General features: G+C 50.7%; 1 protein-coding gene across 1 annotated transcript in view; it reads right to left on the bottom strand.

The window, feature by feature from the left end:
* AFAP1L1 (actin filament associated protein 1 like 1) overlaps window positions 1–25,943 on the bottom strand; it is a 63,088-nt gene that overhangs the window by 36,949 nt on the left and 196 nt on the right. The window lies entirely within an intron of this gene.

Here is a 25,943-nt window from a genome sequence, read left to right on the forward strand (position 1 = left end):
AAAGACCAGCCTCGTTACAGTAGTAGAAACACTAAGAGCTAACCGTGCTGAGAGGCCTGGGTGCCTCAGCCGGTTAAGCATCCGACTCTTAATTTCGGCTGGGGTCGTGATCTTTCAGTTCGTGGGGTCGAGCCCCACATCAGGCTCTGCGCGGACAGCCGGAGCCTGCTTAGGCTTTTCTCTCTCTCTCTCCCTCTCTCGATCTCTCCTTGCCCCTCCCCCACTCACTCTCTCAAACTAAATAAATAAACATTAAAAAAATAAATAAAAATAAAAGCTAACCACGTTGAGCAGTTATCGTGAGCTGTGCTACGCCTGTCATACGTATAGTCTCATTTGACTCCACTATCAAGCATTTTATGGCTCAGAGTGGTTAAATAACTCCTCCAGGGTCACACAGCCGGTGGAGCCTCAACTGGACCTGGTTTCCTCACTCACTTTCAACCATGGCACTATACTGCCTTACAGTATTTTATACATGCCTGCCAACAAGTTTTGGGATAGGTCCCATGATCACACGTGCTTTTTAGAGGAAGCAACCAAGGCTCAGAGAAGAGAAGTGACGTGCTTGCAAATACACAGACGCCTCAGGAGAGCCAGGCCTTCGGCTACCGCCTCTGGACTCCCAGCCCCCCGTGTTTCTCTCCACTCTGGGCCCCCTAAGGAAACAACCAGACTCTGGCTTGCAGTTACAGGGGCTGGGTGTGTCAGAGGGGCTGTAGCATTGTGCACAAGAGAACCAGCACTGGGACCAGACTCCCGGGTTCAAGTTCAGGCTCCATCATTCCTTCATCGTGGGACCTTTGCAGATTACTTAGCCTGTGACTCAGTTTCCTCCTCTGTACACGGGGGTAAGAACAGCACCTGCCTTAAATGGCTGCTGTGATGATTAATCATGTCCTGCGTGAAAAGTGCTTTGCCCCACGCAGAGTAAATGCTCACCCCAAGTCAGCTGTGACTGCTGTCATTATAGTATTTATTTACCATGCTGGTCTGTGCTGGGAGCGTCCGCTCCCTCAGTAGGCCGTGAGGCTCTAGATGGTGTAGACTGTGCTAGGAATCTCAGCTTCCTTAGCATCTAGTCTGGGGCCTGCTCAGTGCCCGGGCTCCACGCACAGATGACCACATCAGGGCCTTTTTTGTAAAAATAGAAATCTTACATACAGATACCGGCAGTTGTTGGAAAAACGTGGCGTAGCCGTGGCAGTCTCTCTGTGGCATTCCCTCGTCACCTCAGATTTGTTGTAAATGAGCCGAAGGCCGATCCTGTCACCTACACTGAGCTCCCTCCACCGCGGGGCGCTGAGGCAGGGGCTTTGCGAGCACGGCACAGCTCATCTGCGAGCAGGTCGTGCTGGGATGCCCTCGAACTGAGGCCGAGGAAGGCTGTGGGATGGCTGCATGGCTTGAAAGAGGTGAAGCCAGGCTGATTCTACGTTTGTGTGATTCCTGGAGCTGTTGAGTCGCATGACGGCAGGGGGCGCCGCTCGCCTCCACAGCCCAAGTGCAAGGGACCTGGAGACCCTGCTTCCTCCAGGGCCCGAGCCCCTGCACTGCCGCCTGAGCGAGGCTTCTAGGTGGGTGGGTTTCCCTCCTGGAAGCAGGAAACCACTTAAAATCATAACATCATTTTAGGTAAATTTTAGGTGTTGCAAAGGAAATCTTTACAAACGGAGTCACAGACCTCTCTGGCACCTTCATCAGATATATTGAAAGTTAACTCGGTTCTAAAATATTTACTGAGCCTGATTACACGCCACTCGGGGGATTCGAAAATGAATAAGACGTTGTTCCAGTGGGTATGCTCCCTCTCCGTCTCTCTCTGTCTCTGTCTCTCTGTCTCTGTCTCTCTCTCACACACACACCTTATCGTATACCCACGTCATTACACACAAGGGAGGCCATGCTAAATGTTACCAGGAAGGCACCGCAGGGGACCATGGCAGCTTTCTTGTGGCTCGCAGCCATGGTTCGTATTCAAAAATTCCCGACACGGCTCTGCTATCATGTGGGAATGTCAAGGCCATGGGGCACAGTGACTGTTTAGCCCTCTACCAGTGGCTCTGCAACTTTCTGGCCTGGGGACTCCTTTGCACAATCGAAAAGATTATCAAGGACTCCAAAGAACTTTGGTTCTATGTGGGTTATATCTGTCGATCTTGACTGTATTACAAATTAAGGCTGAGAATATTTTAAACCAGGAGAATACACAGGCACACACCCCGTTAGCTTTCAGAGCTGTCGCGTCATCACATACGACACAACCTCTGGAAAACTCCACTGCAAACATGAAAGAATGGGAGTGAAAAAACACATACGGGGGGTGGGGGGGGTGCCTGGGTGGTTCAGTCAGTTGAGCGTCCAACTCTTGATGTCACCTCGGCTCATGATCTCACAGTCGTGAGATCAAGCCCCGCCCACACCCAGCTCTGTGCTAGGTGTGGAGCCTTCTTGAGACGCTCGCTCTCCTCCTTCTGGCCCTCCCCTGAGCACATGCACTCTCTCTCTCTCTAAAATAATAATAATAGTGGGGCACCTGGGTGGCTCAGTTGGTTAAATGTCTGATTTCGGCTCAGGTCATGAGCTCACGGTTCATGAGTTCGAGCCCCGTGTTGGGCTCTGTGCTGACAGCTCAGAGCCTTAGAGACTGCTTTGGATTCTGTGTCTCCCTCTCTCTCTATCTGCCCCTCCCCTGCTAGCCCTCTGTCTCTCTCTCTCTCAAAAATAAACAAACATATAAATAAATAAATAAATAAATAAATAAATAAAGACATATGGGGTCTGAGTACTATATAAAAGTAGTTTTGACTGCGTGGACTCCCAGAAAGCATCTTGGGGCATTGCCCCCCCCCCCCCAACCACACCTTTCTGAGAATTGCCAGCCTTCAATGAATGACCTCGGATTTGCTAAGTCTGCCCCTCTTGTCCATTCCTCCCTCCCGTCCTTTGGGTCTGTCATTTTGTGCTGAGGTCCCAGAGATTCCTTCTCGCTGCTATCAGCCAGTGTCTGTTTGTGGCAGCATTCCTGCTTCGAAAGCCTCTTCGGCTTCCAATTTGAGGTTTGTTGCAGTTGTTTCTAAAGCGAGCACAATCAGGTTGTGAGTTCTCAGCATTGAAATGCGGGAGTTGCAGGACCCAAGCTTTGTTAACAACTTTTTGAATGTTTTTCCCTGCTTGTTAACGGGATTCCTAACATGGGACCCTGACTTCTAAAAATGTTCTTGTGTAATGGAGGCATGGTCACAAAAGTCCAGGCAGAGCAAAGGAGAAGGCGGGAACCAAGCAACGCTGGGAGAAGCAGATGGGTAGCAAGGAGACACCTCGTGCCCGTGGTGGCTTTGCAGCCAGGAAGGGCCCGGCAGGCAGCAGGTGGTGGGTGGTCCAGGGAGAGTCACACAGCATTTCTCAAGTGCGGCTGGCTGGCGGAGGGAGCATGAGCCAGTGGGGAAAAGCTCAGCCTCTGGGCAGTGAACCTGCGAGAAGCCTCCCGAGGGCCGAGCAGTTACTGTGTGCAGGGCAGTTAGGGCGTGCCCTCCCGTTTAATCCTCAGAAACTGCACAGGAGGGACGTAGCGTTGCTAACTGCGCCCCATGGAGGGAGGGAGTGGAGGCTCGGAGAAGTGAGGCTGCCCAACCAGTAAGTGGTAAGGCCGGGCCTGGAGCCCAGGTCTCTCTGACTTCAAAGTGTGCACCTGTGCCTGAATCCTCCACCAGAAAACATGGGCTCAGGGCAGCGGAGGCCGGGCCTGGGGAAGGAAGGAGGCAAGTGGCCCCTCAGAGCCCTCCTGCCAAAGGGCTCTGGGCCAGGACGTCATCAGGCCTCCTGACCAGGGCTCTCCACACTGGCTGGGTGGAGACCCTTACTGTGGGGCTGAAATTCTTGCTCAGTGACTCTCTCCACTGGGCCTGCAGGTGAACTTCAGAGCCCTCACTGTGAAGATCTCCAGGAAGAAAAACAAGCTCCTCAAAGCATATACCTGACTCAACCCCAGGATCTCAGCCCAGAGACACCTTTACACCCTCCTGGATACCGGGGAGCTTTCAGCCAGTGTTTGGCTCTGCGAAGACAGTACAGAACCGCCGAGAGAAGGTGTGTGCAAAGTTCCGAGAGCAGAGACGCGTCGATAGCCTGTATCGGAGAAGGTTCATCTCTCTCCTTATCTCGTCTTGGCACAGAACTTCCCCCCTCCTCCTCCGTCCCTCTCATGCTGTGGCCCTACCTGACTTCCCAGCCTGTCCCTGCTGGGATCCCCACGCCCCTTACACTCCCATCCAGACTGCTCACACTCCCTTACACGCCCTTCGTGGACAGAGCTCTGGAATTACACGGGACACGACTATTCTTTCGCCACGTTTTGGCGCAAGCTAAATGCCGTAACCCACGTAAAACAGCCCTTGTGAGCCCTCGTAAAACAGCTGGCTTTCAGGTGCAGTGAACTCGGATGTGCCTTCTGTCGCGGCTTCGTCTTTAATGCCAGAAAACCGAAACCACAGGGATTGGAACCATCACGGAATTTAATTTGGAGAGAACGCATACGGCCAGTGGTTCTGCTAGGCCTCAAACAGACCGCCAGGACAGCAGCCTCACATTTTAGCAACAATAAGACCCCCAAGGGGGTTGTTGGAAAGGCAGATTCCCAGCCCGGCCCTCCTGATCTGGCATGGCTCTTTCAGTAGGCCCTCTACTGGGACCCAGCAAGCTGCATTTTTTTTTTTTTTTTTTTTTTTTAGTGTTTATTTATTTTTGAGAGAGAGAGAGTATGAGCGGGAGAGGAGCAGACACACACACACACACACACACACACACACAGAATCAGGTTCCAGGCTCTGAGCTGTCAGCACAGAGCCCGACGTGGGGGCTCGAACCCACAGACCGTGAGATCATGACCTGAGCCGGAGTCGGACGCTTATCCAACTGAGCCACCCAGGCGCCCCGGCAGCAAGTTGCATTTTAACAAGTACTCCAGGTGATCCCAAGATGCAGCCTTTGAAAGAGGCTCGGCCGGAAAACGCGTAACTACAAGGCACGTCTGTGAACATAGGGAACGTGGGAAGACCTTCCTCATTTCCTAAAACGTTCTCGTTAGACACCACTTTTGAAATAACTGAATGTCCAGCTGGGAATAAGGGCTCCTACAGAATATAAAGAGCCGGAGCCAGGAAGCCTGCTTAGAGGAGCACAGCGATTAGGGCCTCGGGGTCACATGTGCTCCACTGCGATTCCTGAGATTCCTGAGCCACCACTTCCCAGCTGTACAGGGGTGGCACTCGAGGGAGCTCTGAGCCCTGGCCTTCTCATCTGGGTCGTGACAATGGTAGGATGGCCACCGCCTATGCTGGCCGAACTCGGTAGTCATGCTCATGGGGCGCTCTGTCTGCGGTGCCGTGCCTGGAGCCAGCGGTCACTCGATCACAGCCATAGCATTGTCATGGTTGCCGTTTCCTGATACTCCCCAGGGCCGCGCAGATTCCAGAGCACCGGTCAGAGAGGATTTGGCGACAGGTCTGCCGTAGTTGTGTAACGAGAGCTCCGTGAGGACAGGAGCTGTGTCTCAATCATACTGGCTGCCCGCTAAGCATTTGCTGAACATTTTGATGGGCTAGGGCAGTCTTCTCATTTTAAAGATTTAAAGAGAAGTGAGCGTCCAAGAGGTTGTTTGACTTAACCGTGGTCACACAACCAATGGAAGATAAAAGTCCCTAGCGTTAGACTCACACGAAGCTTGCTGCTACTTGGCTGAGTCATCAAAGAGTGGCGAGGAACACAGGCTGTGCCCAGTCTGGTCCCTCCCAGCTTGGCCATTTTCCAGCTGTGGCTCTGGGGAGATTTCTTAACCTGTCTAAGCTTCCAGTTCTTTATCTGCAGACCGTGGAGATAATCGCGGTAGCTGCTTCACACGGTCATTGTAAAGATGAAATGAAGCCATGCGTATGGGGCTCAGTGCACTGGACAGGTGCCTCACCATTCGTGTGTGACCTCCAAGGGGGTTTCAGGTGTGGGGGACAAGGGAGGGGGTATTGGGGGACAAGAGGACACCGGGGGGGACCCTGCGAGCCTCATCACGTTGACCATTGATGGCGCTGGACTTGACACTGAGCTTAGGGTGGCTATGGCAGTAGGGGTAGGGGGGTAGGGGCAGTAGGTAGCCCCTTTACTCAGAGAGCTCACACCCCCCAGGACAACCCCCCTCCCTTACCAGGTGGGGGGACATCTTCCAGCTGCAGGGGAATCCTATCCCTGCTGTCTCCAGTCAGGAAGGCTCTCGTTCACCAATTCCTAACCCGCCCCCCCTTCTATGTTCCCTCCTGGACCAGGTCCTGTCTGCTTTCTGAGGACAGACTGGGGCACTGGGACAGCATTATCTCGTATGTCTAAAGTTTATTTAGAACCACGAATACATTTCATTGATCTTGTTTGGCTTAGCGGAGCCTTAGGGAGGTACAGTGAATTCCAGTGAGGAAAAGAACACAGGAAGAAATGGTTTAATCATTGTTTATAAAACTTCAATCTTTCACTAAGTGGGACAGACAGGCTCAGAAACCCAAGATGGGTGATAATTGTTCTCTGGGATGCAAAAAAGCGTGCCAAATAAAATTAGGAATCTATTTTAAAATGTATTTAAGATCAGACCACTAAGTATTTATTGTTACTGGTGAATACCCAACTAAGATCAATTTTCTCTCTGCTCCCCCACCCTCCCTATTTAAATCAAAATGAGATGGCACAGAGCAGAAAATAAGCCAACAGGCAAGAAAGCACTGTTACTTGCTCCCAGGACTGCCTCCTTTCTGCACACCAGATGCAGCATGAATGACGCCTTCAAGCAAAAGTTCTTTACCACAGCCAGTATGGGTTCTAACGCAGGGAAGGTTGGATTTATTTAGAGATCTCAAAGGTAGGGTCTAATTTCCATAACAAGACACAAGTGAATAATTAACCTTCTGCAAACCACAGGTTTAATAACCCCTGTTTCAGCACCTACATGGTCAGCCCAGTGGGCGCTCTGACTTGTGAGATCTCATTCCTGGGGACCTTTTAGACTCTGGAATTTGTAAAAATGCTTGGAAACAGCTTGCAAGTTACCGTTTCAGTAAATGAAAAGCAGTGGGAGGAAATACAATTTCTCTTTCCCCCCCTCTCCTTATGTGACAAGCCTTTTTACGACAAAGATAACTCCTCCTTCTTTGTTTTCAAAGTCAAGAGAACATGCAGCAAACATGATTTAAAAATGAAAAAACAGGAAAGTTGTCAGTACGGGGGTTTTTACAAAGGGCTCACGTGCTCCGTTTGTTTCAAGTTTTCTTTCTTATTTTCCAAACGGCAACATAACCCAATTTCCATCTCACAAAGGCTCCTGAGCTGGAGAAAGAACCAGGGTGCTACGTTCACAGTTTTTGATCGTGTTTTGAGAGATGACTTTCTATATGCCGTGCTTTAGCAAGCTAACGCGTTCATGAGGTATGACGACCCATTGTAGGGACGGAAAGGCAGATCATCCTGGAAAGGAAAGCACTTAGCAGGTGTGACCTCAGCGTTCGGGTTGGGGGGAAGGAACAGAGAGGAACCTTTCTGGTGGCCTTCCAACCCTGTGAGCCCTTCCAGAGAGACCTCCCTCCAGGCTGCCTTCCTGCTCCTTTCCTCACCCTCTTAACCCAGGGCCTCTGCATATGCTGTTCCCTCTGCTTGTCAGAACGCCCTTCTCCTGCCAACCAGTAATGCCCTCTTCAGCTCTCAGCTCCCTCATGACTGCCTCAGGGAAGTTTCCCATTCTCCACTACCTCTGTCCCCCTACTTTACACGAGGATAGCATCACTCTCCCTGTGGTGTGGACCATGGTGAAATGTTCATTTAACTGCGCGTTTCTTCAATTAACATCAGCGACCCCCACTTGAGCCTGAACTCCACGAGGGCAGGAACAGCCCCAGCTTCTGCAGGTGCCTGACACAGCGCATGCTTAAGGTACTTGAGCAATGAATGAAATCTCACAAAGAAGAGTTGGTAGTGAAGCAGCTAGTTAACATGATTTAAAAACCATGGGGCGCCTGGGTGGCTCAGTCGGTTGAGCGGCCGACTTCGGCTCAGGTCATGATCTCGCGGTCCGTGAGTTCGAGCCCCGCATCGGGCTCTGTGCTGACAGCTCAGAGCCTGGAGCATGTTTCAGATTCTGTCTCTCTCTCTCTCTGACCCTCCCCTGTTCATGCTCTGTCTCTCCCTGTCTCAAAAATAAATAAAACGTTAAAAAAATTAAAAAAAAAATAAAAACCATGTCTATCATGGCAGATCAGCACCGTAAAAAGATGCCTAAAAGAAGAAAAAACTAGGTAACGATAGTCCCCGGGGAACAAAAGGAAGCAGAAGTCCAGTTTCTTACTTGGCTAAGCTCTCCAAACCCTCTTTGGTTGAGCTTGTAACCCTCGCCTGAGCATGGCTGCCAACAGGTTTAGTGACGCCCGTTTCGTAGTTGGGGGATTTTAACCCCCAACATATAAATTAGGAAATAATAATGACTAACATGTATTAAGGAACCCAAACTAACTACTTGAGTTCAAGTCCCGTCCCCCGCGATGCCTAGCTGTGCGCCTCTGGGACACGTGCGCAACGGCCCCGTGCCTTGCGTTCATCACCAATGACCTATGAGCCCACGTACTTCATCAGTGGGAACGGCAAGAATGCGTCTAGTCCAGCGTCTGGCACGTAGTAAGTTCTCAGTAAACAGTAGCAATTTACATCACTCTTCCATGCACCCCTCTGCTTTAAGAGACTTCTGTGTATTATTTACACACTTTGATTCTTATGACAAGGTGGGCTAGGCCCGTCAGGCAGGTGGCAGGTTGCAGGATGGGAAGAGCAGCGAGGGGCTCTTCAGGGGTGCCCGCCCCAGGGCTCTTTGGCGGCAGCTCTGGGTCAGCTCCGCAGAGGAGCCCCCACCTGCAGGCGAGGCCTGCAGCCCTGTGGCTTCTCTTCTGAGCTGCTGCTGCAGATCTCCCCATCGGGGGCCACGGGGCCGTCTCGCTTCCTTCCTCTGAATTCACAAGCGCTTCTCTCGGAGCCCAAGTGAAGGCCAAACAGCGGGCACGATGGTCCGTGCGGGTCGGACCAGCATTGTTGGTCACTAAAACAAACACTTCCTGTTGTCCCCGGGGGTTCGGGGAAGACCGCGGTTCACGTGGGCTGGAAAAGAAGGAAAAGGGAGCAGCGGAGAAAGCCAGCTGCAGAGCCAATGCCTCGGTGCTGACCGCTTGCCAGGAGTTAAATATAGCCCCTGTGCGAGGCAGGGCAGGGGGAGGTCACCTTGGAAGGCTTTTGTGTGTGTTCATTACCGCTGGCGCAGGAAACCCAATATCCTTCATGCCGAAGAGAAGGGTGCAGGTTTGACTCCAGAGGCCAGAAATACAGAATCCTAAGGGAGGGAGGTGGGGAAGAGGGAGGGGAGGATTTGGGGGGTTTGGTCTGAGAGGACTGGTTTGGGGCTATGCCTCCCGCCTACCAGTGTGGAATTTGCGGTGAGGCATTTAGCCCCTCTCAGTGTCCCCTTCCTCTCCAGTGAGGCGGGCTTCAGGATTGCCCATGTGTTGGTAGCGGGGAGAGGGTTTGTAAATCGTGGGGATTATTATTAGGGATCGTTGGGGAGCACACTTCTCGGATCAACTGTTATTTCAGGAAGATAGGGAGGCCAGAGGCCAGGGAGGTAGCAGGTCAGTGGGGAAGCGGGTCATGGGAGCCTTTCTGGGGACTCTCTTCCCAAGAGTCAGTCAGGCCTGGGTGACAGGCTCGGGGAAGCCCTGCATCTTAAATGGCCTTTCCAGCAGCAGCTCTGCTCAGGTCTCGTCATCTACCAGCAGAGCCCTTGCTCTGGGCACCTGGTTTCTCAGCCCTGGGCCACCAGGGAAGCCGTTTCCAGACAGGAGGGGGCGGGCCAAGCCACTGACTTCCGAGGATATAGCTCTTGGCTGTGGGACTGGGCTCTCCCAGAATTGTTCCTTTGTCTGCAGATTCCTCCCTATTTAGCTCACAAAGGAAATGGTTCCAGGAGGAAGTGGAAAACTGTGACACACACTTGCTCGCCCCCCACACAAGATGGCAGCTGTTTCCCCCTACGGCAATCTGCCCCACCGCCTTCACCAGACGCTTGGGGGGGACAGACACAGTCCCGGGAGTGGCCTGGGAGTGGCCTGGGATACCCGGAGATAAAAGCAGGTAGTATTGTTAAGCTCTTAACTGATATTCCAGATGTTGTGCTAAGCATTTTGCATAGATCACCTCACTTAATCCTCATGCGACTCTGTGAGGTAGGTACGTAGGTACGTTTTTTACCCTCTGTTTTACCCGCGAGCCAAGTGAGGCTCAGAGAAGCCCGGTCATTTGCCTAAAGGCACACAGCGAGCAGAACCAGGATTCAAACCTAGACCTAACTCTAGGACCTAAGCTTCCAATTGCTGTATTGTAATACGTTCTGGCCTTCTAACAGGGGTGCTCTACCGTTGCTGGAACCTGCAGTGAGCACCTCATGACCTTTCCCTACTGGTGTCCATTCACAGGACGGGTGCCAGGCCTGAGGCCTGCATCGGGCAGGGCTTTCTGTTTCGGAGAAGTTGGAGTTTGAGCACCCGTCTCCCCAATAGCCCGCGGCGGACACTGAGGACCTCAGGGTCGGGGTATGCAGATAAGACAGATAATAATAGGGATATCCAAGAATGACCAGGAGCATTTATTGAGATACATCCCATGAGCTAACACTTCTACTTCTTTTTATAAATAGAACTTCAGGTGGATAAAAATGGAGTTAGTCCTAATCCTTGCTTCAGGAGACACTGTCGTCATTGGTTCACACGTGCCGCACTTTTATTTGGTTATTGACTTATGTCATCGGTTACTTCCGCTCATGTAGGAAACACCCACAAATCTACCACTCAGGGCAAACGCCGGGGTCCCGACTGTATCTTTATATCTAACTACCGTCTCCTGCTTCTGCCTCCCCTACCCAGGCTGACTGCCATCCTGAATGCTGTAATTGTCACATTCTCGCTTTCCCTTCTGTATAGTGCTATTGCAACCAGGTATATCCACACATTAAAAAAAAAAAAAAATCTGTGGTTGTTTTTAACCTCATTAAAAGGGTATAACATTTGGGGCGCCTGGGTGGCTCAGTCGGTGGAGCCTCGGACTTCAGCTCAGGTCATGGTCTTGCGGTTCGTGAGTTCGGGCCCCGCGTCGGGCTCTGTGCTAACAAACAGCTCGGAGCCTGGAGCCTCCTTCGGATTCTGTGTGTGTGTCTCTCTCTCCCCCTCCCCTGCTCATGCTCTGCCTCTCTCTGTCTCTCAAAAATGGATAAATGTTAAAAAAAAAATTTTTTTTTAAAAAGGGTGTAACATTATAGGGAATCCTTTGTGACTTTTTCTTTACTATCATACTGCCGAGATTGACCCGTATTGTTGTCTGTCCACCGTGTTTTGGTATAGAGGAGAAAACTCAGGATGTAGAGCCGAAAGCCCAGGGCTCAAGCCCCAGCTCCACACTTCCCGGCTGTGTGACCTTGGACAACTGGCTTCATGTCTCTGAACCTCAGTTTCCTTAGCATTAAACTCAAGTGATGACAACTGCCCTTCCCTACCTCTCAGGCCTGTTGTGAGACTCAAGTCTGACAGTGTCTTTGAAAAGTGAGAGCCCTGAAGTTTTGCCAGTCAGCAGACTGTGATCAATCGCATCTATGCCATTTGTTTCCCCTCTTTCCAAACAACAGAGAACCTGCAGGATTCAAGAGATGTGACTGAACAGCATTCCCACTCAGAAGGCCAAGGATGAGGCTGACATGACAACCCATAGAAACCTCCGCCTATGAAAGAACCAGAAAATCACCAGGAGCTGCCTCAGGCTGCACTATTTGGAACGCAATACGTATTTACCTTTGTTCTGTTCAATGGTTTTTTTTTCTAAGTTATTTTTTTTACTATTTCTTACCTATTTTCAATATCTGAGGCCCCACCCCAGTGCTCTTTGCTCACGACAGTTCTTCTGCCTGGCTTGTTCTCCTCCAAGTGCTACCAAAGACTAACTGTGTGACCTTGGGCAAGTTACTTAACTTCTCTGTGCGTCCTCATCTGCAAAATGGCGATCGTGATAATACCCACCCCTTACAGGGTTGCTGTGCGGATCCAGTGGATGGTCATCCAGTGGCTCACAGCCACACCCGCTATATCCCAAGTTGACTTATTGTTATTTAAAATCTCCCCCACTCTCCAGACGGTGCCCACTCATCTTTTGAGGGTTGGTGCAGCTGCCCCTTCCTCCAAGGGGTCTGTTCTGCTTTCCTGGACAGGTGAGGCCATCCTGTTACACCCTCCAGAGCAGGTGACGTGTTCAGGACCCTTCTGCATTAAACTGTGAACCGTGAGGGGAGAGACGGGGCCACTGTTGCCCAGTGCCCAGCACAGCAGCGGGTACACAGCAGGTGCACTGGGTACACATTAAGAACTCAGAGAAGGACCAAAGACTAGGGAGAAGGCTTTAAAGCCTGCCTCTGTCAACTGTCTCCATGAGCAGAAGGACTCAAGGGGTGGGGGAGTGGAGCCAACTTGCTCCTTGGGGCACCGGGGGCGCTGCGTGGCAGACTTGGACCCGTGGGTGGGGGCTCCAAGACGACACTATCAGGTTCACTGTGTAGAACTTTTGGAAATCTCAACTAAGAAGAGAGGCAGATGTCCCTTCCAAGAGGGGCTGAGCCCCCATGGGACAGCCCTGTGGCAGGAAGGTGGGGAAAGGGCCAGTACAGTGGGGAGGTGGGGAGGTGGGGAGTCGGGGAGTCGAGGCATTGGGCAAATGGGGTGAGAGATACCTGAGGGCAAACCTGGGATTTGCCTTCCCCAGCCTAGTGACCCCAGGCAGGTTGGTGTCACCTTAGGCTTCTCCTCTGTGACACAGAGATGATGAGAGTGCTCCCCTCAGAGGTGGTGGTAAGCACAAAGAGAGGTAGTATGTGGAGGGATGAAACTATACCAGCACCCGAGTCCTTCTGTAAAGGTTGGTTATTACTACCGGTGTTGTTAGCAATCATGGGATGCGAACGTCCCCCGGGGCTTAGCCCGCCCATTCTAGGTGGGGGGCTAAGGTCGGGCCTACAATGCCCACCCGGACTGTGGCCCAGCCTCTCCTCCTCCCTCCCGTCCCCTGCCTGCAGAAGCCTCCCAGTGCCAGCCCTGGATTGGATACCGAGCAGGCGCCCAGGACTCCAGTCCACAGGGAGCCCGGCCACCCTGGGGCAGGCTCTGGAAGACCCCTGGGGTGATTCCTGCCTCCAGGGCTGGGGCGAGGCTCCAAGAAAATGACGGTAGAAGGTCTTGGGGATGGGTGTTAGGCATAGCCCCAAACCAGTCCTAACTGGTCACCTCTTTCCAGTTTCTCCCTTCTGACTGTCTCACGAGTTCACTGCTGGCCCTACTCATTTCCCCCAGCCGCAACGCTTACATCATCCCCCTTCTGCTCACAACCAGTCAATAGCTCCCCGGGGCCCTGACGCCAGTTTCCTTTGTGACACGGATGATGATGGACCTTCACGTGCTTTCGTGCCTCCCTGTGGCTCACCCCTAATTCCTCTGTCATTCTGTCCCTTCCCAGGATGGGCAGGCCAGAAGCCAGGAGCCAGAGGGAAAGCGGTACAGAGGGAACTTGGATTCCATTCGAATTCATTAAGGCGATCATTTACAAACCTGTATTTTAAGTATTCTTTTTTTTTTTTTTTTTTTAATTGAATGCTTCCTATATGCTGAGTGCTTTCCTTGCACGAATCCAATTATCCCCACGGGGAGACAGGTGATTGTTATCTCCATTTTTGGTTGAAGAAACTGAGACAGATCAAATGGACGAGCAGAGCCAGGATTCACAGCCCAGGCAACCTGACACCACAGCCAGGGCTCACCCAGCTCCCATATTATGCTGCCTCTATTATTAGTTACAAATCTGAGCAACCAGCCTCTCGGGGACTGGGGGCTGGGGACTGGGACACACCCCGCTGGGGACCTGGAGGAAAAAGCCCTACTCTATCTGAGGACCGAGGCTCCGTTTAACGTCCACCTGCTTCTCTAGGCTGTAGGCAAGCCCACCCCATTGCACCCTGAGCACACTTCTGCGCCTTTCTTCTTTCCACTCTGGCACTGCCTCCCTCCATGCTTCTGAGGTTCCTGGCTAGAAAGTGGTCCACGAGGCCTCTGGTCCTTTACTATATCCTCTGATGGACAAGGAGCAGATAGGACCTCACGTCACGGGCACTGGTGACCACGTCTTACTTTCTCTGCTTTGCTAGGAGACTCTGGGGTGCAAGGACCCTGAGCTCCCCCTCTGTAACCTGATCGGTCTCTCTGGCTTCTCGGCACACTCCTAGATCATTTTTCTTCTGGATCCAAGTGGAGCTAAAAAAAAAACTTCCCCTTGGTTTCATATCAGCTGCGTCTGCTCTCAGCAAACCCTTCAACAAGAATGGGCAGGAAGAATAAATATTTATTCTACAAATGAATAAATCTGATTCCATCTTCAAAAGAAAGCTGCAGCATAAATTATCATAATTTCTCCATTCTAAGAGGGCACTGATTTAAAGACGTTTTATCTGTTGAATAACAGCTTTGGGCGGGGGCGGGAAACAAACAGAAAAGTAACTAATTGATATATCGACTGTAGGATAGGTTCTGATTTTTTAAAAATGTGTTTCCATACCAATAAATGTTGTTTTTTAAAAATATAATCCCATTCAAATTTCACCGTGGTTTTTTGGCTCTTGTGTTCTCAGAAAAAAACTCCCAAGCCTTGCTTAACCATTGTGAAGCACGGTGGGTATTAACAATGTATCCTGGCCACGTTATGGCCCTGTTTAGCCTTGCGGGCTGCTGGTCAGAGAGGGCATGTCATGGCCACCCCCACACTAATGGCGGCCCCCAAAGCCAATTGCCATGTTTTCTCCCCAGCAGCGATTATGTCTGTGCTCTGTGACTACCTCACAACCACGTGAGTAGCTCCATGGAAAGCCAACCTGGGGGTCCATCGTATGCCCTTAGGCAAGATGCTGCCCCTTGAACCTCGGTTTCCCTAGCTGTGAAACAAGACACATAGGATTAGATAGGTAATTTTCAAGTGCTTTCCTAATGGAGTTACGGGAACTGCATAGCTTCCTTGGGATTGGCGCAGGGTGGGGGGATGGAATGAACTCTGTTCTCATTCCTACCTCAACCTGATCAGCCACATTGCTTAAGATCTTGTTTGCAAAAGGATTCTGGGACTACAAGTAGTTTGAAACACATGAGTAAATGGCATTCTGGGCCCTTCCAACACTGGTCTTAAATACATACTCTTGTATGGTCTAAAGGATAGAGCTTCATTTCTTAGTCTGGACACCCTTAGAATCCTTCTTACCACCGTGCTCCAGGGAGATACTCCCAAACTCTATAGTCTAATCCAAGGGTTGGCAAACTTTTTCTATAAAGGACCAAAGAGTTCATATTTTAGACTTTGCAGGCCACATATGGTCTCTGTTACAACTACTCAACTCTGGCCCTGTGGTGAGAAAGCTGCCATAGACAATACATAAGGAATGGCTGTGTCTGTGTTCCAATAAAACTTTATGTACAAAAGGAGGCGGCGGGCTGGGTTCGGTCCACAGGGGAGGTGGGCAGATCCCCGCATTATAATACTTCGACCTGACAGGTGGAGAGACGGAAGCCCCTGCAGGGGATTCTGGGAGGCGGGTTTGCTTGGGATCTCTGTCTCCTGGACAGTGGGCGCGCTCCTGCTGATCCACGCTGCTCACTTAGCCATGACTCTTTGCCTAATTTGAACTGTGGGCATCTGGGGCTACACGTTTGAGGGCGCAGTGCCCGGAAAAGACACGTGCCCCACTTCTCTCTCTCAAGAGATCAGTTTTCCCCAGGTTCTTGGAGGGCTATAAAAAGCCCCTGAGCCTGCCTCCTGCAGGGCACGCTGTCGATAAATTCCCCGCAGCTGGAATGATTGCAATGCGGTGCCGCCTTCTGCCCCCGCTGCAGCCTGGCGGCCTGACAGCTGCACCAGGGACAAGAATCACGCCTGGCCAGCTCTGAACCTCCACTCTCACTTGGGGCGAGGCTGGGATTCCCCAAATGGAATTTTAGATGGACGACAAGGCCTGCCTGGGCCCTCTTGGTTCTTTCCGGGGGGGGCGGGGGGGGTGCTGAGAGCTTCTCGAATTCTAAACACCAGAACTCAGGACCACAGTGGGAGGCGAGTAAAGGCTCCGAAATCAAATCTCATGCCAGCTGCCTGGCCATATCACTCATTGGCGGACGGTGTCCCCTTTCTCTCCCCTGCGTCCCGCCACCCTCTCTGTCTCCACCTTGAAATCTTTACCTAGTAAATCCTCGTGGTTTATCTAGCCAGTCCTTCCTATAACTGACTTGGAGGTGACCCTCCAGCATTTGGTGAAAAAAAAAAAAAAAAAAAAAAAAAAAAACAGGTTTGGAGGTGGGCGGGGCTATGTAAATATATTGGACCTTTCTTAGCCTCAGTTTCTTCAGCTGTAAAACAGGGAAACTAAGGGAATAGATACACCACAAAATTCAGTTATCTACTGCAAGTAAATGACAGGAAACAACTTTAAAATGCAACAGAGGGCAAAGTCACGATAAATATTCCCACTGAATTCCCTTGTGGGGGCGGGGGCTCGAAAAAGGTAAGCATCACAAATACACCAAAAATGATCTACGCATTCATACACTGGCACGAGCCACATTCCTTCACGGGGAATGTACTTACTGGCCTACTGCAGAGCTAGATCTTGGCATAAGCTTTTAATACAAAAGCATATTCACAGTTTTATAATTCATATACCTGCCCCAGCTGGGATTTTAGAAGAGGAAAGCCACACACTGTATGCTCTTCACTCATAGCTGGAGGCAGCGGTTTGGGATGGAATTCCCCCCTCCCTCCCCAATAAAACAAAGGGCATATTTTATGCACAGGAAGGCTAAAATGCACGGATGTCATGATCGTGTGAGGATTAAAGGATCTCACATAAAAACGTAGACTGTCGGGGCGGCCTGGGTGGCTCAGTCAGTTAAACATCCCACCACGGCTCAGGTCAGGATCTCTCAGTTCGAGGGTTTGAGCCCCGCATCGGGCTCTGTGCTGACAGCTCAGAGCCTGGAGCCTGCTTCAGATTCTGTGTCTCCCTCTCAATCTCTCTGCCCCTCCCCTGCTCATACTCTCTCTCTCTCTCAAAAATAAATAAACATTTTTAAAAAAATTTTTTTAAAAAAAGAAAGAAACAAATGGAGACTGCCTGACTCCTGGTGAGCGCTCAGTTGGCTGTTATTATAGAACATCTGCCGTGTGTGAGACACTGGAAACGAGAAGACAAGATGGTGTCGGACCACAGGACTCATATATACATAGGAGAGGCATTTGAGTTATTGTAGTATAATCTTCTAAAAGCCAAGACTGAGGAGGGTGGGGGTAACCCCAAGTCAGAGAGGAGGTTGAAGGCGGAATGTGGCAGGGATGTTTTCACAGGTGGGTGAGGCTGAGCTGGTCTCTTTCAGGGAGGAATAATAGCAGGGACACCTCTCCGAAGCTCAGTTTTTGCATCTGTCCGGTGGGGAGATGTCTCAGCTGTCTACTTCACAGGGCTTTTGCCAGAGTTGCGAGAAGCCACAGAAGAGACGGATGGTTCAGGGTGCGGTAGGGAAGGAGAAGCCCCGAGATAAGCATCGGCATCTTTAGAGGTTCACTGTGCCAAGATTTTGGGGGGGGAGGGGGTAGTGTGTTCAGATATATTGTGGACTGCGCTAGAAAAATTGCTTGGCTTTTTAAAGATAAAATGAGACATTTCAGAAGACTACTTTGGGCCAAAGATCCAGACCCCGCCGTGCCACTTGGCTGAAAAGCGTGAAAGGCAGTGCCCCCGACAGCAACGGGGAATCCTGGCAGGTGTCTGAGCAAGGTCAAGGGTCATGATAAAAGGCGTGCACTGCTGATAACCGTGAGCACATCAGACTCACCTGGGAGCTTTGCAAAAAGCACACACACCCAAACCTCACTCCAGACCCACCCATCAGACCTCTGGGGGGCATATGTTCAGGAGGCTCCAGAGGAGAGGACTGTGAGTCCAACTGGCGTCAAACAGGCAAATAGAGAGTGGTCCTAAGGGCAGTCTGGAGAAGGTGAGAGTGGAAAGAGGAAGCTCCCACAGGATAGAGGAGAGAAGCCATCCAAGAGACATTTTTCAATAATAGTCAACAGGATTTAAGGTCTTATTGGGTGAAGGATGAAAGCAAAGGAAACAATGGATAACAATGAAGTCTATGTTTCTGTATCCCGAAAATGACAGTCACTGAAATGGAGAATCCTGGCGGCCATGTCCAACTTCCACTCTGTGGATTTTGTGTTTTTTTCTTTCACTTGTTCATCATCTCCACAGACGTTTTTTTGAGCATCTGCTACATGCCAAGCGTTATACTAGGTGCTAGGGAAAGAGCTGGGAACAAAGGTAAGGAGGGCCTTCTCCTCACAGGGCTCACATTAACGGCTAATTCAATCCCCCAACCGATTATAATTGTGAGAATAGCAACGAATGCGGAAGAAGTGCAGGGTGCCAGGGGCACCTGCAGAAGGGAGATGTGGCTTGGGGGGATTGGGATAGGCTGCCTTGAGGAAGTAATATTTGAGCATACTGCAAAGGATGCACACGATGAGCCAGGCGGAGGTTCAAATCTATAGTTAAAAATTTTTTTTTTACATTTTATTTATTTGTGATAGAGAGAGACAGAGCACAAGTGGGGGAGGGGAAGAGGGAGAAGGAGACAACAGAATCGGAAGCAGGCTCCAGGCTCTGAGCTGTCACCACAGAGCCCGATGCGGGGCTCGAGCTCATAAACCATGAGATCATGTCCTGAGCTGAAGTCAGATGCTTAACCGACTGGGCCACCCAGGTGCCTCTTAACATTCTTTTATTTTTGAGAAACAGAGACAGAGTGTGAACAGGGGAGAGGCAGAGAGAGAGGGAGACACAGAATCGGAAGCAGGCTCCAGGCTCTGAGCCATCAGCACAGAGCCCGATGTGGGGCTTGAACCCACGAATGGTGAGATCATGTTCAGGAGATAATAGAGTCACCCATTCTAACTGAGCCAAAGTCGGACACTTAACCAACTGAGTCACCCAGGCGCCCTTAGTGACAGTTGTTCTTAACCTATATGCTACGGTGGTCCCCATAGGAGCCATTCTGTGGTTCCCTGATCTGTGGCCATTCAACCTCTGCTTCATTATGTCCCTGGGCATCTCCAATTCTAGTACTGAATAGTTCTTTTCATTTGGATGCTTCTCCTAGATCAAGCCTAAATCAGCCTCTGTGTAGTTCTCTTGTACAGCCTTCTGGAGAGTCTATTATCTGTTCTACAGGACTGATCCCATGTCCCCCTTTCAAATTTAGTCTCGTTCACAAACAGCCCCATTTCCTTCAATAGCTCCTCACGTGGCTGTGTTGTTAGCAGAAAAAGAGAAACAGGAAGGGTGATCTGATTCAAATAAGAGGAGTTCAGAATTGGGTCACTCGGAGTTTGAGTTGACCTCCGAATGGAAATGCGCCACAGGCAGGAGGTAAGGCAGGAATGGAGCCCATCTCATGGCTGAAGATAGACACTGAGAGTCCCCCTCAAAGCGGCTTGGTTCCCTACAGAAGGAGTGTAGAGAGAGGGCTGAGGTGGTGGGGAGAGAGGGGCAAGAGACACGAAACAAGAAAAAAGCAAGCGATCCAGAGGGGAAGGTGGAAAATGACAATCAGTAGGCACCTACCACGGGCCAGGCACTGGGCGCTGGGCAGGTATTACCACAGTCCAGTTTCCCAACTCTGGATGCCCTTCCTCCTGCTTTACAGACTACGGGGACCAGACTTAGCCGGGCAACTTGCCTTGGGGCGGGAGAAGCTCTGATAACAGTGGGACTGGGGGGCAGGAGGGGAGGAGGGAAAGACTTCTGGGAGGGATGGGGCAGTGGTTATTTAACCTAGACTTATTTGATCCCCAAATCCACGCTTTCCCCACCTCCGCCAAGTCGCAGAATACAGTTAGAGGAGTGGAGGGTCCATAGCGGTACAGAGAAATAGCCAGGAGATGGGGCTTGGGAGAGGTGACGGATGAGACAAAATGGAACCATTTGTGACCCTGAAGAACAGGCTTTCTGCAGAAGGTGTGACTGGAAGGGAGAATGCAGGAAGGAGTGTGGGGGAAGGAGCAGGAGGCTGACGTACGGACTGTGTACTTGAGAAGTTTGGCCAGAAAAGGAAGGAGGAAAATGCTTAGGGGGAGAGAGAGAGAGGGGGGGGGGGGGAAACGTGTGCGGGGGCTTTACTTTTTTATCCAGTTGCGTGTTTCTTTTAGAAGGGTAAGAAAGGTATGAGAACCTGATGGTATCCAAACACAGGATTGTTTTTTTTCCCAACCAAAGATCAGAATGGAGTAGTGATAGGCTTCTGGCAGGGCTTGGGGAGGGAGGAACTTACTTGGCAGGGTTCTCACCCACGTGAGAAGTGGGGTTTGAAACTGATATTTGAGGGAGAGGCAGAAGAAAACCTCGGCAAAAATGGAGACGCCAAAAGCCATGGAGGCTGAGCGGGATAAGAAAGTGGAAGCAGTGACCAGGGACAGCGGAAGAAACCTCAATGGGGAAGAGAGTAAGTTCAAATCTCATGGCCCCATATGGCCACATACGGCCGTTGCAGAGAGTGGCTGAAATCCAAGTAGTTGTATATGATAAATATAACAGCTAGCACTACTGACGATTTCCCAAGAGCTAGCTTTCCCGTATTACCTTTCCCCACGACGCTGCGAATGAAATAAAACTGAAGTTCAGAGAAATTAATTGATCCAATTCATACAAGATCATATAGCCAGAAAGTTCCAGCCAAAACTCAAACCCACATTTATCCATTCTCTGAACCATTCCGGTTTACTGAGTCTCTAGGCTGACCAGGGCGATGTCCACAAACATATTTGGATGGAAAATACGAATATGCTTGAGTATTTCTTTCAGAAGGGCAGTAATAGATAGAAGGAGTCAAGAATGAACTTGGATGTTGGGGAAGAGGTATGTCCGCATGGGAATTCATGGCCTTGGTGATGGAGGTCGTGTGACAAGCCAATAGGAGGAGCTACAGGTTGCTTGGCCCCTGGAAGCTGTGGATAGGGAAGATGGGGCTTCCCTCACATGGCTCTCAAAGCTGGTCTGACAGAGGTGCAATAGTTAGAATGGGTGCCTCTATTGTCTCCTGAACAACAACAATCTCATTTAACGAAAAGCAGAGTTTCAGATTATTTTTTTTTCAACGTTTTTATTTATTTTGGGGACAGAGAGAGACAGAGCATGAACAGGGGAGGGGCAGAGAGAGAGGGAGACACAGAATCGGAAACAGGCTCCAGGCTCCGAGCCATCAACCCAGAGCCCGACGCGGGGCTCGAACTCACAGACCGCGAGATCGTGACCTGGCTGAAGTCGGACGCTTAACCGACTGCGCCACCCAGGCGCCCCTCAGATTATTTCTTGAGTTGGCCGGCAGAGGAGATGGTCTCCCAAGGAATACAGGCTGCAAACGAAACTCCCATCTTGGGTTGAATTCAACTAGCTGAAGAAGCCCGAGTGGTGAAGTAGAAAGGAAAGTAATCTTGGGGAAATCAGCTGCTTCACACGAGGTGGGCAGATCAGACAGAACCTTGGACATTAAGAAGGCATATTACAAAATCAGGAAAAATGTAGACCCAAGGCTTTAAGGGGAGGATGGCTTGAGAAGACTAGAGGGTTCGCAGAAGCAAAACTGTGAAGACACAACCAGTCAGTAGGCATGAGTAAATAGGATAAATAAGAGAAAATGGACAGGTTGGCATACGGATCAGTATTTTCTCAGCCACTCAGAGAGGTCAGTTGGACAGTGGTCCAGTTAGCAAAGGTCAGAGATGGATTTGCAAGAGACACGCTCCACAAAGGAGTTCCAGAATACCGAGAAGATTATGACACGGACCCTGTCTGGGAGTTGTACACGAAGCTGTCTAGCTCAGTCCTTAAAACAGAGCAGGGACTCAAAAGCTGTCATCAGAGTCAGACCAGCTAGGGGGAGGGCCAAGTGAAGCTTTATAAAGCGATTTTATTATGTGGAGTCTGGTGAGAAAAGACAGTAATCACAATAGTATTGGTTGAGTGGGTCCCACATGCGAGGCCTTGTTTGAAGAACCTTCCATGCAATTAATATTTACAACGACTCCAAGAAATAGGTATTATCAGTCTCCGTATTTTTTAATCCTCATATGAAGATAAGTTAATTTGTCTTGTAGAAGGTGGTATTTATAGCCATTAGTCTGTTATTCTCTTCATATGATATTCATGAATTGGGAAATCCTACCGAAAGGGATTTCATTATAGTCTGAGTGGTTTTTCGGTCTGTTCTGGCATCGTATAAATCTTGCTTTACTCATGGGAAGACACACAGCCTGTCTGAAGAGAAATCCTAATTCCCAGGTTTGTTTTCATTCCTGAGTTGGTTGACTTTGGTGCTGAGCTTTGGTGCAGTAATTGCTGTTGAAGATATGAACAGCACAGCTGAGGTGTGAAGGGGCAGGAAGATATGGCGTCCAAGCCTTGCTCTAGGGCTTGGGCAGGTCACCTGCCACAGCAGAGGTAGTCAGGAGTAAGTCTAAGATTAAGACTTTGGTTCAGTGGGGCACCTGGTGGCTCAGTGACTTTGGCTCAGGTCATGATCTCGTAGTTCACAAGTTCGAGCCCTGCATTGGGCTGTGTGCTGACGGCTCAGAGCCTGGAGCCTGCTTGGGATTCTGTGTCTTCCTCTCTCTGCCCCTTCCCCGCTCATGCGCTCACTCTCTCTCTCTCAAAATAAATAAAATATTTAAAACATTAAAAATAAAAAGATCAGGACTTTGGTTCAAACCCAGCTCCGTCCCCCACGCAGCAAGTGACCGCAAGTTAATGTCAGTGACCCAATCTTGCTCCTCTGGACTGGACTGTACCTCCCTGAAATTCATGGGCTGAAGCCCTAACCCTCCAGTGTGACTGTATTTGGAGACAGGGCCTTTAGGGAGGTATTTAAGGTTAAATGAGGTCATAAGCGTTGGGCCCTAATCTCATAGGGCTGATGTCCTTATAAGAACAGGAAGAGACACCAGAGAGCTCTCTCTCTCCATATGTGCACAGAGAAGAGGCCACGTGAGGACACAGCAAGAAGGTGGACATCCACAAACCTGTAAGAAAGGCCGCACGGGAACCGGCCTGAGCAGCACCTTGATGTTGGACTTCCAACCTCCCAAACAGTGAGAAAATACGTTTGGTGTTTAAGCCATCTGGTCTATGATATTTTGTCATGGCGACCCTAGCAAACTAATACACCTGCCCAGCCCGCTTTCCGACGATGAGTTCAGTTACTGTTGTTATCAATACTGAAGGGTAGTTTCCTCCCCAGTATCTTGGGCATGACATCCAACTCCCCACATGGCAGGTGTGGGGTTGAAATGAGACCTATGCTTCTTAAACCTTCCCTGATAACAGAAGTGAGGGCACACACCCACCTGGGGACAGGGGCACAACAAGAAAGTTCTGCAGGAATGACTTTTGAAGTCTCATGTTTTCATTTGGAAATGCACACAGGTTTCACATTCTAGTTCATACACAGTTTGCTTTAATTCATACAATGTTCATAATAACTTAGCAGGGTAGACAACTTGGGATCTAGTGGTCTTTTGTGCCCCGGCCACGTGACCACCTTACTCACAGTTGGAGAAGGCCTTTGCAAGTCACAAGGAACTGTTCTGTTGTGTGTTTTTTAAAAAATCGACCTTAGGGGCGCCTGGGTGGCTCAGTCGGTTAAGCGTCCGACTTCAGCTCGGGTCACGATCTCGCGGTCTGTGAGTTCGAGCCCCGCGTTGGGCTCTGGGCTGATGGCTCAGAGCCTGGAGCCTGCTTCCGATTCTGTGTCTCCCTCTCTCTCTGCCCCTCCCCCGTTCATGCTCTGTCTCTCTCTGTCTCAAAAATAAATAAAACCTTAAAAAAAATTAAAAAAAATCGACCTTACAGTTAATCAACGTGGGGTACACTACCAGGTGCGTTTTGTATCACTAGTTAACGTACTGAACCACTCTCCGCGAGCTCCTCCTGTGTGCCAGGCACTGTGTCAGCAGAGTGACCACACAGATCCACTCCCAGCCTTCCAGAAGCTTACCTTTGGGCAGCGAAGGTAGACACTAAGCATATAGTGCAAACACTAACTCTTAGACTTAACAGCACATTGAGACAAGGGCTGTGAAGGAGAAGAAAAGTGGGCTGGGAACGCCAGCAGCATGGGAGAGAGCTCTAGAACATTCTGAGCACCACCAGAGTCCAAGGAAGTCCGGCTCCCTAGGAAGAGGGCTCTGGAGACAGCCTTCTTAAAGGAGGCGTCAGTTATTAAGCATTTTAAGCTAAGCGAATTACCGTCCCCTTGGTCTGTCTGATGAGGACACAGGACATTTCCTACAACCCGGGGTAGGCTAGATCTGGATTTTTGTACTGGGGACCAGGCGGGGTGATATTTGACAACTTTTCCTGGGCGGGGGTGCTCTTTGCTTTAAATCTATGATGCGGGGGTGGGAATTGAGGACTGAGGGACATTAGAGGTGCTTCTCTCTGTTTTTCCTTCCTGGTGAGTGCGGGTGCTCTTTGCACACTTGTCCAGGAGTCAGTTAACAGGTGAGAACTGCTTTACAAATCACAACCTCAGTCTCCAAAGAGCCAAACAGAAGCCCCATCCATTTCCTGCCTGCCCTTCCAAGCCCGAAAAGAGAAGGTGTATGCAGTGTTTTGTGCTGGGACCAGGTGGGTGGAGAGCTTGTCCGGAGCATCTTGAACTGGAAGCCACGTCCCCTAGAGCGCTGGAAATTCCTTGAGCCTGGCTTTCCCTCTCTGGGAGAGCAGGCAGCTTATCACAAAACCTGCCCATGCGCTCATCCCTGATTCGGGCGCCCTAACTGCTTCCACACCCATCTCATCACTGTTCTCCCCAACCCCCTTGGGGACTTCAGCACAGCAAACCGGCAGATGGAGGAAAGGTGTGAGATTATCAGGGAGCCAGAGGAATTTTCCATTAATAATAATAGCAACGAGAATAACAACGCTTCTCAAATTGGCACAGCCCCGGCCAGTTTTACCGAGCACATTCACACCTGTGACCTCGCCCGCTGGCAGAGGCAGCGTTTAGGACCCTGGTGTTCTGATTCCCAGCCCTGGGCCCTGCCCACATGCCCAAGCAGACCACTTCTTTCCAGACAGGCGCCTTTTGGCCTCTTCTTATGTAGGGTCCCCCTCAAGTGCTGCTCTTTTCTTATTTATGTCAACTTACACAAGCCCTCACCAACCTCTGAAACTTCTACCAAACACACTCTACTCCTGCAAAAGCGTGGGAGCAAGAAGGGCCTCGCAGACATCATCAATCCAACTTTGTCACTAGTCCAGAGAGGTAGAGGGATTGGGCTAAGGTCACACAGCTTGTCAGAGACACCCACGCACACTCACACGCACGCCGGCCCCTCCTTCTCTCAACGCCCTAGGCAGCTGCAAACTTAGGTCGCCCGGGTGTCTCGCGGGGCACACGGTGGGGACTTCACGCGCCCCGTGTTTGGGAGTGTAACCTGCCAACCCTATTTCACTCTTCCGGAGGGGCCTGGGGGGGGGGGGGGAGGAGCTCGCTGTCCTCAGGAATCCCGGGGGGGTGGGGGTGGCATTCTTTCATGAAGTTAGGACTCTGAGTGTATGAAACACACGGGAGGCGACTCAGCCCCGCGACGCGAGGGACTAATCTACACCCGGGATGCCCCGGCGGGAGGAGGCACCTGTACACCCTGCCTCGGGCCTCCCACCCCCGGCCGCGCGCCCGCTGCGACCCCTCGTCAGCCCCCACCCC

The sequence above is a fragment of the Prionailurus bengalensis genome, chromosome A1 (genome assembly GCF_016509475.1).
Source record: "Prionailurus bengalensis isolate Pbe53 chromosome A1, Fcat_Pben_1.1_paternal_pri, whole genome shotgun sequence".
Classification (NCBI taxonomy): domain Eukaryota; kingdom Metazoa; phylum Chordata; class Mammalia; order Carnivora; family Felidae; genus Prionailurus; species Prionailurus bengalensis.